The 16,497-nt window shown below is 45.1% G+C and overlaps 1 pseudogene; it reads right to left on the bottom strand.

The window, feature by feature from the left end:
• Positions 1-7,442: 7,442 nt before the first annotated feature.
• On the bottom strand, positions 7,443-8,157 carry LOC122901068 (annotated as a pseudogene).
• Between the last annotated feature and the right edge of the window lie 8,340 nt (positions 8,158-16,497).

Below are 16,497 nucleotides of genomic sequence, written 5' to 3'. Positions count from 1 at the left end.
AGAGAAATCACAAGTAGATGGAGAGGCAGGCAGAGAGAGAGGGAAGCAGGCTCCCCGCTGAGCAGAGAGCCTGATGCGGGACTCGATCCCAGGACCCTGAGATCATGACCTGAGCCGAAGGCAGCGGCTTAACCCACTGATCCACCCAGGCGCCCCAAAACATAATTTCTGATGATGCAAGGAAGCATCTTGGATTTTGGCTGAACTGAGATAAGTCTTTTCTAAAAAGATAACACTTTTTCATGCCTCTCATTCCCTCACATTCTCACATTCAGGGTTTTTATTTCAGGTAATATAGGTGATTAATGTGTTTGCAAGGCAGCCAAAGAACCCACAAAACCAGAAAATGTTCAACTTTACAACTTTATTAAGAAGAAATTTATCATTAAGTCACAACCAGATAAAGTCGATGAGCATTAAAGGGAAGGGGAAACTGGATTTAAGATCTGGTACAGTGAGGCCCCAGGATCTCTTCCTGAGTGCAAGCACAAAGGAGGTAAGGAAAAGAAAAAAAAGAGATCAAAGCCCCCATCTGTTTCTCCCCCAAACATCTTCCACTTTCCCATACAACATGTGGACCCACCCTTGAGCTCTCCTGAACTGCACTAAGAGGGGCAAGCCATCCCCAGCAGAGCCACAGCCTGGGCGGTCCCAGGAGGTACCACATACGATTTCATTGTAGGGCCTTCCTTTAAAGTCCACATCCCATTCCTTTTCTGTCAGCACTCCCACTTTCCCACACTGATTTAACAAACCCTCCCTCTCTGCCATCCTCCTCACTTACTGTATTTTCCATTTCTACTCTAGAGCATTAAGGACCACGGAATCTTGCCCTGCAGATGGATCTGGTATGTTACTTAATTCGATGCTGCCTCCTAACAGCCAAGTACTGTTTCTTTTGTCCATTTCCCCCCACATCTGATACACTCCACAAATTTCCTCCTCTCTCCTTAAACTCAAAGCCTTTTGCCTCTGCCCCTGACAAATGACCTTGCTCTCTTCTCAGGGGAGACCGCAGACATCTATACCCTGTTCTCCTTTTCTCTAATTTCACTTTATTGTTACTCTGTAGGCGAGATGGGGAACAGGGGACCTTATGAAAAGGTCAATGACATCACTCAGAGGAAAGAATGCAGACAGGGAGGTTGAGGGGAGTGCTACACACTTCCACTTGGTATTTGAATCTTTAAAAAATGATTTTCCATGGGTCGCCTGGGTGGCTCACTCGGTTAAGTGTCTGACTCTTGGTTCTGGCTCAGGTTTATGATCTCAGGGTCATGAGATCCAGCCCCAAGTCAGGTTCTGGCTCTGAACTCATCTGCTTGAGATTCTTTCCCCCTTCCTTGCCCTTGTTGCATAGGTGTATGCTCTCGCTCTCTCTCAAAACAAATAAAAATCTTTAAAAAATCATTTGCCCAATACTTATTTTCTCCCTCCTTGCCTGTGATCTTTTTTTTTTTTTTTTTTTTTTAAAAATCACCCATAGAGATCAGAATGTATAAGGCCCTGTAGATCTCAACCTATCTGGAAAAACTTTCCCTTTGGTTACTCTACCTGGGTTGTCAAACCCAGTTGACAACTAGTCAGCAAATGTTTATTGAGTGCTTGGTTTGTTTTAAATGCTATGCTGAAGGGCCAGAACAAGTCACTGAAAAGGGAAAGAAAAAATATAAGGTTTTGTGGTCCCACTCCAGAATCTCTAGGTGACTGTTCTGCACACACAAGATTGGGACCATGATAAGTGGCGATGCTCTCCCTAGCCCCAGGAATTTGAGATTCGATTTTTAAAGCTACTTTCTTCTACAGGAAATACAGTATTCTGCAAAGAGTCCAAGGCAGTGTGCGAATAACATCTGTACCTGCCACAAAATGTTTCGATGCTAACTCATTTTTTTTTTTAAAGATTTTATTTATTTGACAGAGAGAAATCACAAGTAGGCAGAGAGGCAGGCAGAGAGAGAGAGGGGAGAAAGCAGGTTCCCTGCGGAGCAGAGAGCCCAACGTGGGGCTCGATCCCAGAACCCTGGGATCACGACCTGAGCCGAAGGCAGAGGCTTTAACCCACTGAGCCACCCAGGCACCCCTCGATGCTAACTCATTTTTATTGTGGTAAAATACACGTGGTTCCCACCTTTATGTGTATGGCTCAGGGGCCTTCTGTCCACTCACCCTGCGGAGCGGCTGCAGCCACTACCTGACTCCAGGATTTTTCAGCAGCTCATCTTGACATTCTGTACCCATTAACTCATTTTTTTATTAACCAAGACTGATCTTCATGGTTTACCCTCATGGCCCCCACCCCCATTCTCTTGATTTCCTACCCAGCGAACACTCCAAGGTTCCTCATTTTAATTGCCCCCTGCAACCACCTTCAGGTCCCTATCTTCTCTCTTCTATCACACCAGGGTTGAGGGGGTAGGGGGATTCCAATTCTGGTCAAACCAATCCCCTGCCTGCTCTTGGCTTCCCTTGTAACAGGTGGATGTCACTGGTGTAAACCACTCAACTACCTGGATGGACTGGTTTGAAATTCAGACTTGAGAGCCTGGACTCACAGCCAGACAGTCCTGTGAGCAACAGTCCTACCTTGTTTCCCAGTGACTGACTTCACAGTTCTGCTGTCCAAGGCAAGGAGTCCTTCTAACCTGAAACCATCCCCATCGCTCCTTCCTTAACTGCTGGCCATGCCTGACTTCATTGAGAACACAGGACCTAAAGCCCTGTCTTCTACCCTCAATTCATACATGTCCTTGCACAGCACCCATGTTCTCTGCCTTCTCTTCTGCTCAAGCTGTCTTGCTCCCACCAAAGGCAAACCTTCTTCTTGTGTTCTGAGTAGCTTCTCACCTCAAGAATTCTGCACCCTTGGTAGTATTCTCTCTCTTCTCTGTAATAGTCTCTCCCTCCCTATTAGATATTCCCATTAGTCTATTTATTTATTAAAGATTTTATTTTATTTATTTGACAGAGAGATAGAGAACACAAGTAAGCAGAACAGCAGGCACAGGGAGAGAGAGAAGCAGGCTTTTTGCTGAGCAGGGAGCTCGATGCAGGACTCAACCCAGGACCCTGAGCTTAAGGCAACCCCTCAACCAACTGAGCCACCCAGGTGCCCCCCACCATTAGTCTATTTAAACGCTCTTCTATTCCCCATGATTTAAAAAGAAGCTCATCTTTGACCCCACCTCCCTCTCCAGCCTCTGCTGTGCTGTCGCTCTTCTCACCTTACAGTGAGACTTCACCAACAAGTGGGCTCCGTTCACCTCACCGCATCCCATTCTCAGTGCATTCCAATTTGGCTTCCAACCCCATATGCCACAGAAATTACTTGTCAAACAGCCACCTCCATGCTGCCAAATCTTAGCGGTCACTTTTTCATCCTCACTGTTCTTAGCAGCATTTGGCAGAGCCCATTCCTTCTTTCTTGAAAAGAATAATGCACTCTTTCACATTCAGAGCTAAACCTTCTCTGTCTCTTTTGTCCAACCTTGAGCCACTGGATGTGTTTTACGGTTTAATGTTAAGGCTTCCCGGATCACAAACGATCTCAACCAGATCTACGACATGCCATCTGTACCACTAGTGACTTCCACAATTTAAGTCTACTCCTATCAGTCCAATTTGTATATCCACTGCCTAGCTGACATACCATTTGGATGCCTTGCAAGTATCTCAAAAACGTAACAGGCTCCACAAGGAGCTCTTATTACCCACCCATCCCTGACTGTTCCTTCAGTCTTCTCCACCAGCAAATGGCACCGTCAGCCACCAAGGCTTAGGCTAGAACCCTGAAGGCTTCCTTGATTCTTCCTATCTCCACAGCCAAGCCATTAAGTAAATACTTCTAATTCTGGAGCCGGCCATCCACTTTGCTCCATTCCCACTGCCACTGTATTTGCCCAAGGTACCATCAATTTTGAACTGGCCACTGCAATAGCCTCCTAACTCCCCCGACTTTGTTCCTTGCTCCACAGAGGGGCAGTGACTGTTGAAAACAAAAACATCGAGGCCCTAAGGAAAGCCCTTCAACAGCTTATCATTTTGAATAACGTAAACCTCCAAACTCTTGTTCAGCTTCATACAGGAAGCCCCGGAGGCGCTCTCAACTTCCATCTCATTCCATTCTCCTCTTACCTCTCTGTTCTAACACCCATGCCCTTCTGGGCCTTCCAGGTCTTTGCATTGGTTCACAGGCTAGCACTGTCTCCCCTCAAGCTTTAAGCCTCAGCTCAAATAATACCTCTTCAAAGGGATGCGTCTTGACTCTCACTAGCCAAGACATCCATTCCACATACCACGCTTTTAAATCTACCACCAACTTATTAACTTTTTACAAGTTTCTTAATCTGTAATCATCTTGATTATCAGTATTTAACTTATTTCCTGTCTTCCCCACTACACCATAAATTCCATGAAGGCAGAGATCTCACCTGTCTTGAATTCCACCAAAGGTTATTTTATTTTTTATGAATTATTTATTTTTAAAGTAACCTCTACACCCAGTGAGGGGTTTAGACTCACGACCCCAAGATCAAGATGGTCTTGATGACTGAGGTCTACCGACTGAGCCAGCCAGGCACCCCCAATAAAGGCTACTTTAAAATAAAGACGCTACACCTCCTGTCTAAGCAGGTTTTAGATTTCCCCTCCTTTCAAGCTTCACTGGATTTTAGTTAAACAATATAATTACTCTGGCATCTACCACGAGACACGATGGGAGAAAAAGCACACAGGACAGTCAAAGCCTCGACCTCCACCCTCCTACTAATCTGGACTGGACTTGGACTGCACACAGGTATTCAACAGGTGTTCCTGATAAAAATTTTCAAATGTGAAAGGAAAGAAAAATGGAGACGTATGCAAAGATAATATAATTTTGTCATCTGCATCAAAAATCAAAGTTTTTAACCATTCCCCCTAGCAATTACTAAACACAACAGGGATTTGAAAACACAAAATAAGTATATATGGTTCTTGCGGCAGAGAAGTTAAAATGATTTCATCACTGACTTCATTCTCTCTCATTTTGGTCAGGTCAGTTATTCATCACCTGCTCTGGATGTTTCTTCCTGACCTTCTGTGTCCTATATGCATACTCTGTTCTTGAAAGAGTCTCACGTTTAGAATAATTTCACCATCCTAGGTCCCGAAAACTACCTTCACAATTCAAAATTCTGAAAAAAATCCTTCCTTCCAAGGACTTACCTCTAGGTTTCCCCCACCCCAGGATCTTTTCTACCCTATTCCCAATTTCTATCTCAATCCTAGATTCAATTCTATTCTTGTTCCACAGCTATCTAGACTAAACTAGATGGCCCAGCTAGACCTAGATGCCTGCGTGCTTAGTAACTTCTCAGCAGAATGAGATACACTTTTGAAAATGTACTGAGATTTCAAAGTCTTAGACTAGGCAAACCTTTCTCTAAGAAAATTGTTTCATAATCTGATTAACAGTGGTGCCTGGGTGGCTCAGTGGGTTAAGCCTCTGCCTTTGGTTCAGGTCATGATCTCAGGGTCCTGGGATCGAGCCCCACATGGGGCTCTCTGCTCAGCAGGGAGCCTGCTTCCTCCTCTCTCTCTCTGCCTGCCTCTCTGCCTACTTGTGATCTGTCAAATAAATAAAAATTTAGAAAAATTAAAAAAAAATCTGATGAATAGCAGCCAGAGAAAAATGAACTTGAGAATGAGCAATAAACTTTGAAACTTGAAACGATATGGGCTTCAAGTCTTACTCCGATTCAAAAAAGAGCCAGCAGCATAGTGTAGTACAGTGATATTCCCAATCCGCATCTGTCACAGTGGAATGACCTGGAGAGCTTTGGAACAACAGACTCCTACTTCGTCAGATTTAGGGGGTGCTGGGTGGGCCGGAATTTCAAAATTGGGAGTTAGGGGCTTGGGAAAGTTGAAAGTCAGCTTAAAACTGAGACTGTCTAACACAAGAGATGTTTTGAATGAACACAAACACACACAAACCCAACTGGCCTTAACAGATAATGGGGAAAAAAGTGATGTTACAAATCTTTATTTAAAAATCTCTCCCCCCAGTTTGCTTCTGAAACTCAGATTTGGGACACCACAGATGCAGAACCAAGAACATGGCTTTTGGAATCCAATGGCAATTTTACCATTTAAAATGGCAAGACCTTGGGGCGCCTGGGTGGCTCAGTGGGTTAAAGCCTCTGCCTTCAGCTCAGGTCATGATCTCAGGGTCCTGGGAATAGAGCCCCACATCCGGCTCTCTGCTCAGTAGGGAGCCTGCTTCCTCCTCTCTCTCTGCCTGCCTGCCTACTTACTTGTGATCTCTATCTGTCAAATAAATAAATAAAATCTTTTTTAAAAAAATAAATAAAAAATAAAATGGCAAGACCTAGAACAATTTGTGTATCTGGGTGAACACTAGTTCCTTCTCTAGTATAAACATAATAAAACCAGTACTGCAGGACTGCTATAAATAGGAGTTAAATAATGCACCAGGCACAATCTTGCAGCAGCGTTCTAAACACGGTAGGTCTTATTACCATGCCTAAAACAGCCACTATATACATTGTGTTTATATGTGCAAGGACACACCTACTGGTGCCACTATGTTACTTTCACCCAATAGAAGTTAACTACTTACTTTCCATCTCTGTAGACTCCTAAAGAGATCAGTTTTAGGGACTTGTTTCCTCCTCCCAATAATCTTTTCAGTAACAACTGCAAACAGTTAAAACCCACACACATCTCTTCATACAGCTCTAAGAACAGATAAATACTTGTATGGGTGGTTTTAAGGAAACACTTAGGGTGTCAGGGAACTGAAAAGCCTTATTATACTCATGGGAAAGAACAGACACAAACTGCAGGGGTTTTTTTTTAGAAAGGAAAAGGGGGAAAGTGAGTTTCAAAGCGAGTTTAATTTTTCCGATCAGAGTGCTAACGAACTGTTCTAAGTCGCTATCATTTGGAATAATTAGGATGAAAGCCAACAAGATGTTTCAAATCACTGGAACCCATAACCTTCCCACAGTTTGATTAGATCAATGTCTCCCAGGGCTGTTTTATAATAATGCAACTAAAGAAAGAAAACTAAGGTAGGGTGCCTATAGAGAACCGTGTCACCAGAAGGCAGACACTGTCCTCGACTTGCAATTTTATGACCTGGTTTGACTTCACTCTTGAAAACTAACTGGAAGAGGATGAAAAGAAAGCCTCCGTGCCCTGCCCCCTGCCAGGTCTGGGAAGACAAAGCCGTCCAATTTCAAGTCCTAGGAAAGAGGACGAGAACACCCCCCCTCCAATTTTGACCAGAGAGGGACGCGGGCTCAAAGGGGGAACCCACCAGCTGCAAGGCCCGACCCCCGGCCCCCTTTTTCCTCAAACACAAGCGCTAAGGCTCCAGACGGCGCCGGACCCGGCCGCCTCGCCTTTTGGGTCTGGGGGCCTGAGGAAGACCAAGGCTACGCGGCCTCGGCCCCATTTACACACTCCCACACCCCGAGCGAAGCTCCCCGTTGCCCCCGACCTCCCCACGCCTCGGCCGGCAAAGCGTCCACGAAGGGCGCCGCCCGAGCCGCCAGGGAAGATGGCGCCCGCGGAGCAACTGCGCCACCAGCCCTGGCGAAGGGCCAGGCCCAGCGCCATCTTAGCGCCTTCCAGCCGCACCCCCCCAAAGATCCCACATTCGGGGCGACTCGGGGGGCGCGAACCGCGTCGGGCCCGCGCGCTCTCTGCCAAAACAGTGTCGCCACGGCCTCTCGTCTCTTCGGCCCGGCCACGCGGGCCCGGCAAGAGGCCCCTGGCTGGGCCTCGGGTCCTCGGCGCGGCGCGGGGGCTCGTCCGGCCCGGCCGCGGGTCCTCGGCGGAGCTTCGGGGCCAGGCGGCGAGGCGACGGGGAAGGGCCCGTCCGCGGCGGGCGCGCGCCGGTCACCGGGCCGCACCGGGCCCCGCCTGGGACGCGCGGCCGGCTCCGAGCTCTCGCCGCGGCCGCCCGCACGAGCGGCGGGAAGAAGGAAGCCGGGATGAAGAAGAAAGCCGGTCCCAGCCGCCGCCTCTCTCCCCACCCTCTCCCCTCCCCCTCCCGAGACGCGGGGTCCATTTTGCCGAGAAGAAAGAAAATGCGATTCACACCCAAAAGCTGCCGAGAGAGAAAAGAAATGAGGGGGGGAAAACCGAGGGGAGGAGATTGGAAAAGCTTATTTTTCTTCCTCGCCCGCCGTCACTCCTGGCCCTCCCTGCCCCCTGCTCGCGGCCTCGCCGCGCCGTCCTCCCCTTGCCGAGCCCCGCTCCCTCCTTCCCGGCTCCCGGCGGCTCCGGGGGGCGGAAAACACACTCACACTCGCGCACACAACTAATTTTAAACCGGCTCAATCAATGAGTCATTAAAAGGCTTCCCTCCCCTCTCCTCCCCACCACCAACCGCCACGCCACCCCCCTTCCCAGGCTCTCCCTCTCCCCGCTCCAGAAATTTGCATCCGCGGAAAAGGAAAAAAAAAAAAAAAAAAAGGCGCCGAGGCCCCCACCCCGCCGAGGCGCCCCCAGCCCGGCCCCGCCGCCCCCTGCCCGCCCGCGCCCCCGCCCGAGACACTGAACTTGGTCTTCCCGGGGCCCGGGCGGCGCTGGGAAAGGCATAAACACTCGATTCCCCTTTTCTCCGTGTCCATTAAACATCCACCCACCACCACCATCACCCACCCACAAACCCACCCCCCCCAAAAAAAAACACAGCCTTAGCCAATAGCTCTCTGGGCTGAAACCTAATATCCTGGTTTTGGCAACTCGGTGTTTAATTTGCTCCTCTTTCTTTTCTGTCTGTCTGGAGATAGATCTCCAGCCCCCCCCTCCCTCGCTTTTCCCCTCCCCGAAGGAAAGAGGCAGAGGAAGGAGGTTGTGTGTGTTTTTTTTTTCTCCTTGAAATTTTTATCACAAAATTATAATACACTCAAAGGGAAACTCACCGTCATGAAAAAGCAGTGCCTTGTCAACGGGGTTTCTGCGCCATCGCACCAGGGGCGGCGGCGGCGGCGGCGGCGGCGGCGGGCGCGGGGCGCGGGGCGCGGGCGCGGGAGCTCCCGGCCGAGCGGCGCCGGCCACACGCGCTCCGCTCTCTCTCTCGCTCACCCCCGCGCCGGGCGGCGGGCGCCCGCTCCCCGCGCCCGCCCGGCCTTCATGCTCTGCGCCCGGGCAAACCGCTCGCCTGCTCGTCTACCTCCAAACTTCGGTTCTCGCCTAGCAAAAAATGTGGAGATTAGGGTTTTTTTAATTAAAAAAAAAATTTTTTTTTTTTTTAATCAAGCTCCCAAGCTGTCAATTCCTGTTTCCTTCGGGATTCTTTTTAACTTCAGAAATGTATTGGTTTATTCAAGAAACAGGTTTATTTGGCTTTTTTTTTTTTTTTTTTTTTTAAAGATCTACAAGATGCGTGCTATTCTCTGCAGGCGCCCTGCACACATACACACACACACACACACACACACACCCCATAACTCTCTCTCTCCAGTTTTAGCTCTACGGGGGATGGGGGGCGCCGGGAGGTTAAAAACAAAAAGCAAAATATTTGTTTAGAACTCTGATAAGAATCAGTAAATACCTTATTTGCATATGCTTTTGAAAAAAGTAAAACACCACTTTTACTTAGTTATTTGGCAAATAACTGATTCATTCTAACTTTTAAATGTACTAGGCTTTCCTTTGCAACACCCTCTCTTTTCATTCCAGAATCGTGAAACCTTATCTGAAATCTGTAAGTCAGCATTAAAAAGAAAAGAAAAGAAAACAGAACTTTAGCGGCCAAGATGAAGGTGAGGAGCTGATTAAGTCACTGGAAACATCCAATTCCTATTGCCTTCTCTTTACTGGATATCCTTTATCACCACCAATATTCCAAATTTGTGGAATTTTCATTACATGATCCCCAGTCTTAAAAACGGAGCTACCCAATCTTATAAAACTCTTTGGTGCAAGTATATAGTTACTACCCATTCTGAATCACAAATCTCAAATTGTTGAGACCTCTCCATAAATCATCCAGCCCTCAAAGTGTTTATGTAAACGCTAATTATGATAGGGTAGATTGGGAGGGGGTGTCTTTGTGTCTAGGTTAATTGTATTTACTTTTCCTGTAAATGCCAAGGAAAATATAGTGGGGGTCTTGTTATCTTTTAAATAAACATCAAGGGCAGGTAAAAGGTGAATTGTTAGGAATATGACTTAGATTTTTAAAAACTACATACGTAAGCTCCAAAAATTTTCTAAAATTATTTTAAACTAGTTTGTAATACATATAGCAGTGGGGGTCCTGCTGATAAACAGAATGTTCAGACCTATATCCCCGAGATAATTGGTGAGTTTTAAATCAAGTAATCCCTAGATTTAAATTCAAGTGAAATTGTTTAGTTTCTATATCCCCTTAGAATTAAACACAGTAGTAGTACACCTTGCTTGCTTTATAAGGATACTGTAACTATGCTGGGTTGCCCAAGATAAAAATGTCAGTGTTGGCATACAATGTTGTCATACTCAAGATAGAAAATCTTTTTAAAAAACAAACCATATCTTGCTCTAGTAACTGCTGCTCTGTCGTTCACAATGTATGCTTTGTATTTGGACATGCCTTAAAAATATATTCAGTGATTTAGTATCACATAGTATCATCGAGGTGTTTTCTCAGAAAATGTGCTTCACATTCAGCCAAGGCCTTCCTGGAACAGTAGTCTCTGCATAAATTAGCATATTACTCTACACTTGACAGTTGGACCAACCAGTTTTCTAATTGGCTTGGGAAATTTTTAAACACGTTTTAAAGTGCTCTTGGATTGGCTGGAATTTAATTATAATACCCATTTTGAAGAATTACATTTCAAAAGAGTTCATGGATTATTCATTGCAATTAGTACCCACCAAGCAAGTTATACAGCTGTTGCTCCACAGCTCCAATGAAATATTAATGGATTTCAGAATGCTATTCTCCCAAGTCGCCCCAAACCCAAAGACACACAAATTTGACTTTAACAGATGGTCAAACAAAATTGAATTAGTATACTTATAAAGAGTATAGGGCACTGCAGGATTTTTAAAAGAACGTCCACATGGAAGAAAAGCACTGACATTTCCTGAATGCCTACTAACCACCTAGATGCTTATATACATTACTGGATGAACCTTCCTACAAACATGTAGAATAAGGTTTAATCAACCTGACTTTGCAGCTGAGGCTCCCAATGGTTTCAGTAATTTGTCTGAGGTCATCAGTCTAATATGGGCTGGTGAGGGAGCCCAAGTCATGTTGATGCTAAAAGTCACCCTCCTCAAGGCCTGAAAAGGATTTAGGGAACAAGCAGTCCTCCCTGTTTTTTTGTTTTTGTTTTTGTTTTTAAAGATTTTATTTATTTATTTGACAGAAAGAAATCACAAGCAGGCAGAGAGGCGGGCAGAGAGAAAAGGAAGCAGACTCCCTGCCGAGCAGAGAGCCCGATGTGGTGCTCGATCCCAGGACCCTGAGACCATGACCTGAGCCAAAAGCAGAGGCTTTAACCCACTGAGCCACCCAGGCACCCCAATCCTCCCTGTTTTAATATAAACAGAGTTCAGTACTGTGGCATAGGCAGAGGGACAACTGTCTGATTTGTGACGATCTAGTTTGAGAATGCCAGCTGTCAAATCTAATTTTAAATTTTGGGGGGTGTTACAAAATCCTGGGACAGCAGTGGGGAGAATCTCAGATTCACCAGACACCACCAAAACTGATACCACTTAATACTATAACAAAACAAAAGCATCTTTACTTTTTTCCCATGTGATTAAAAAAACCTAACATTTTAAAATAAGGGATATGCCTTTGTATATAAAATTTTAAATTATGGTTTATATAAACAGGATTTTGGTATCTGAATGTGATATCAGGAAACTTTTTAAGAGGAAACTTCTTAAAATGGCTTGATTGTACACAAATAACTTTAATATATTTCCTGTAATTATGTACAACTGAAATGGTCATTCCTATGATTCCCATCTGCATGTGTGACTTAGAAAGAAAGAAGGACAAGTGGATACAGAAGAAAAAAAAAGGAAGTAATTAAATTATAATTGAAATGTTCTAGCATGTGTTTGGGCATATAAATAAACAGGTCCAATGTCCACAAAACACAAGTTGAAATATATCTGTTTTTTTGTCTTTTCCCTCCATATGTTCCCCTTGGTTGGTGGGCCATTCTCAGAAGGGCAGAAGGGGAAGAAAGCAGATGCTGAGATTAAGTGATGATGCGCATGACCAGATGTGCCCCCATCACAGAAATGCCAAAATATACCAGATGAGTTAGTAAATGCTCTATATAGTGTGTGTGAAAGAAAAATGGAAAAATTGCCAATGTGCATAAAAAGGTATATACCTTTATTTGTACCTCTAGAGGTACTTATATTCTGGGGCTTAAGTACACTAGCTCTGTATTCAGGCTGACCTGGGTTCAGATCCTACCTTTGTCACAACCAGGTGTGTGGCTTTGGGCAACTCACTTCACCCTTCAGAGCCTCAACTTCCTCATCTATAAAACGGGGTAATTATAATCATGTCTGAGAGTTATTTTAAGGATTCAGGAACTAGTGCATGCAAAATATTTAGCAAGCTACGTGAAACAGGAAAGGTCACAGTATTTAGCTAATATTATATTGTCTTATTTTAGTTATGCATCAGTAATTTATTTTAGTATGTCCCTTGTAATTTCCCAATGGCAAGCTCATATGATTCAACCTAATTATCTCTCTCTTATGTTCCCTCCCAGATAGGGAGCTCCATAAGGGCTTTCTATTCTCTAAGGGCCTACCAGAGTACTCTGTATAGTTAGCTCGCCATCAGTACCTGTGGGATAAAAGAAAACCAGCCCAGTCTGCAAGAAGCATAAGAACACAAGAAATCAAACTGTATCTAGAGACCTATATATTAAGGGAGTGCAGTAAGTCTCCTAGAACCACATAAAACCATTGCCCAATGGATCACAGGCAGAAGAGGCTAATGGTTTAGAGTTCTTCCTCCCCCTCCCCCCACCTCCCTCTCCTTCTCTTTCTCTCTCTTCCTCTCCCCCTTTCTCTCTCTCTCTCTCTCTCTCACCAGTTAAAGCTGTCATTTCCGGATTTTAGCCCTGTGGTCTCTTTGTCTAATTTTTTAAACTTCTCTCACCTCTGTTTCCTTATCTGTGACATGAAAGTAACAATACCTGTATCTCAGGTTGGTGGAGAGTTAAATGACGTTAGTATGACAAAATCCTTGCTTTAGAACTGGATATATAGTAAATATTCAGTAATAGTTACCCTTAGTGTTGTCACTATTAATACTATCATTAGAAGTAATTGTTTTCAAAGCAATGGTAAACACGCAATTTATTGGAGTCCTTACAACTGTTTTCAAAACCTTACCTACGTTATTTGATACACGAATATAAACACCTTAAATCATCTTTGTAGAGACTAAGGCTATTCTTGTCATGACATATTTCAAGCTGGTTATTTTCCTTGACAGATTTTTAAAAGTCTGAACTCCCACAAGCTTCTAGTACAAGGATAAGGAGTATAACAGAACTGCAAAAAAAAAAAAAAAAGGCAGTCAGCACTCCCACTGGCCTTACTGTCTTACACATCTAGCCTGCTTCCCCACAGAGTTTAAGGGGGGAGGGCAGTCATCAGGTTCAGACACCACATGCCTGGGATGCCTGGGTGGCTCAGTCAGTTAAGCACCTGCCTTCAGCTCAGGTGATGATCCCAGAGTCCTGGGATAGAGCCCTGCATTGGGCTCCCTGCTCACTGGGGAGCCTGCTTCTCCCTCTGCCTGCTCTGCCTGCCACTTCCTCTGCTGTGCTCTCTCTCTCCCCGTCTAACAAATAAATAAATAAAATCTTAAAAAAAAAAAAAAAAAAAGATACCACATGCCAGAGCAACTGGAAGGCATGGCTGGGATGTGTCACTTGCCAAGTCCCCACCCAGCCCCTCTGGTGTTCTGGCAGAATGCCTAACCTGTCCAAAACAGAGCACTCCTTCCCCACCACGCCCAAGGCAGAATAGACACTGTAACTTCTGCGAGTACTTTGATCACTGAAGAGCCACATTTTTATTTGAGTTGAGTAAAGTTAATTAGGCATTTTCACAGCCCACATGCGACACCCCTCAGACTATACAATTCCCTCTCACCTACGTCTTTTAATGATTGCCTCCATTCCCAGGTACTCTGAGACTATAAAGGTGACACCCTATGCAAAGAGGTAAGTACTCTTATACCTCACAAAGTGTATATCTCTCTTCACTGTAAATCATACCAGTCAACTAGAAGGTGGGTAAATGAATCAATCTCTTGTGAGTTAAATGACCTGGAGTCAGGTCTAAGGCAATTAGGATCAGAGATGGGCAGTCTGGGCAAAGGACACATATGCTCTGCAGGTTTAGATGGCGTGGGGGCATGGTGAAAGCTTGATGGGTTATTCTTGCCCTGTCCTAGGGCAAAACCCCAAACTCAAGTCATCCTCTCCCCTTCTGAATTTGGTCTTCCCTCTAGTCTCTGTGTTCACCAACCCCAAATATTTTAGGGTTGTCTACGATTCCTTCTTATTCTCTGATTTCCCTTAGTCCATGCAACCCACCTCCAACATCTCCCTCAAATCCAGTCTCTCCTCTCCACCTCACTTCAGGTCCTCATCTCTCCCTTGCTTGGCCTCCCCATTCAATCTTTATCTAAATTACTGCAAAAACCAGCTTTTGCAAACCCAGCTGGTTATGTCACACCTTTGTTAGCACCGCACTGCCCAGGGAAGCTTATCCAAAATATAGATTCCCAAGGCCGGGACACTTGGAAGTTCTGGGGAGAGATGAGGTGCCAACATTTATATTTTCAAGTGGTCCATAAATTACTGCACTTGCCCCCCAGGAGCACCTCTAACCGCTCTTCTCCCAGTACCCTGCAGTGCAATCATGGAGGACAGCCTGTTCCTGAATAAATTTGCCCGCTGTGAGCAATAAGCTTTCCCCTCTGCCTGGAATGCCCTTCCTCCTCTGGGGCAAGTCCACCATTCTCCCAAACCCAGCTCAAATGCCACCTCCTTGGGGTGCCTTCTTCTATCCCCTACAAGTGGCTTTCAGACATCTTTGTCTGAGACTCACTCACTCTCAAGAAATAGATTTCACATTACCATGCAATAAATATCTAATTAAATCAAAGGTTTTGGAAAACAATATCTAAAAACTTACTATGGAGGTTGCAACTTGAGATGCCCTTTGACCACTGAACAACATGGGGTCGAAGTGTGTGGCTCTCCTATATGCAGAATTTCTTATAACACAGCCCTGTTAATGTATTTTCTCTTCCTTATGAATTTCCTTTTTTTTTTTTTAAAGATTTTATTTATTTATTTGACAGACAGAGATCACAAGTAGGCAGAGAGGCAGGCAGAAAGAGAGGAGGAAGCAGACTCCCTGCTGAGCAGAGAGCCCGATGTGGGGCTCGATCCCAGGACCCTGGGATCATGACCTGAGCTGAAGGCAGAGGCTTTAACCCACTGAGCCACCCAGGCGCTCCCCTTATGAATTTCTTAATAACATTTTCTTTTCCCTAGCTTACTTTATTGTATGAATACAGCATATGGGCGCCTGGGTGGCTCAAGTCAGTTAAGCGTCTTCCTTAGGCTCAGGTTATGATTTCAGGGTCCTAGGATTGAGCCCCATGTGGGACTCCCTGCTCAGCAGGGAGTCTGCTTCTCCCTCTCCCTCTGCCCCTTCCACTGCTCCTTCGCTCTCTCTCTCAAGTAAATAAATAAAATCTTTAAAAAAATCAACATATAATACACATGACATACCAAGTATGTGTTGATCAACTCTATGTTATGGAAGGCTTCCAGTCAACAGTAGACTATGAGTAGCCAAGTTTTGGGGGAGTCAAGTTATGCATGGATTTTTGACTAAGCAGTGGAGGTTGTGGGGGAGTTGGGGCCTCTAGCCCCCATGTTGTTCAAGGGGCAAACTTTCAGTCTATTCTATCTCACTTTTAGAAGGGCTGTTAAGCCACCTTGTAAATGGATTTCATGATCCACTAATGGAGGTGACCCTCATTTGAAAATTGCCGCTTGAAGGGAATAAATGCCCCCTTTCCCTATGCATGCAGTACATACCTCTATCATACTATTTACCATATTCCACAGTAATTATCTGTTTACAGTCTGTCTTCACCCCTACTTTCCCTCCCCCAAATATGCACACACCAGAAACAAGTCAACATATCCTTGGGCAGTTACACAGCCGTTGACAAATGCAGAAATGAGAATACTGGAGAAGGAATAATTTAATTGCCTTTTTTTTTTTTTTCCCCTTTTCTGGTTATGGCTCACAGCATAGCCTATCAGCAACTCCCAAGAGGCTGGGTCTAGGAATCGTATTAGCATCAACCCTTAAGTTAAAAGGAAACAGCCATTGTATTTCAGCACCACTGAACCAAGGTGTCAATTCTTCTTGCCCTCAAAAATAAAAACCACAGAGGCAAAAAAC

This window comes from Neovison vison, chromosome 1, assembly GCF_020171115.1.
Source record: "Neovison vison isolate M4711 chromosome 1, ASM_NN_V1, whole genome shotgun sequence".
NCBI lineage: Eukaryota > Metazoa > Chordata > Mammalia > Carnivora > Mustelidae > Neogale > Neogale vison.
This window is presented reverse-complemented; position numbering and strand designations above follow the sequence as displayed.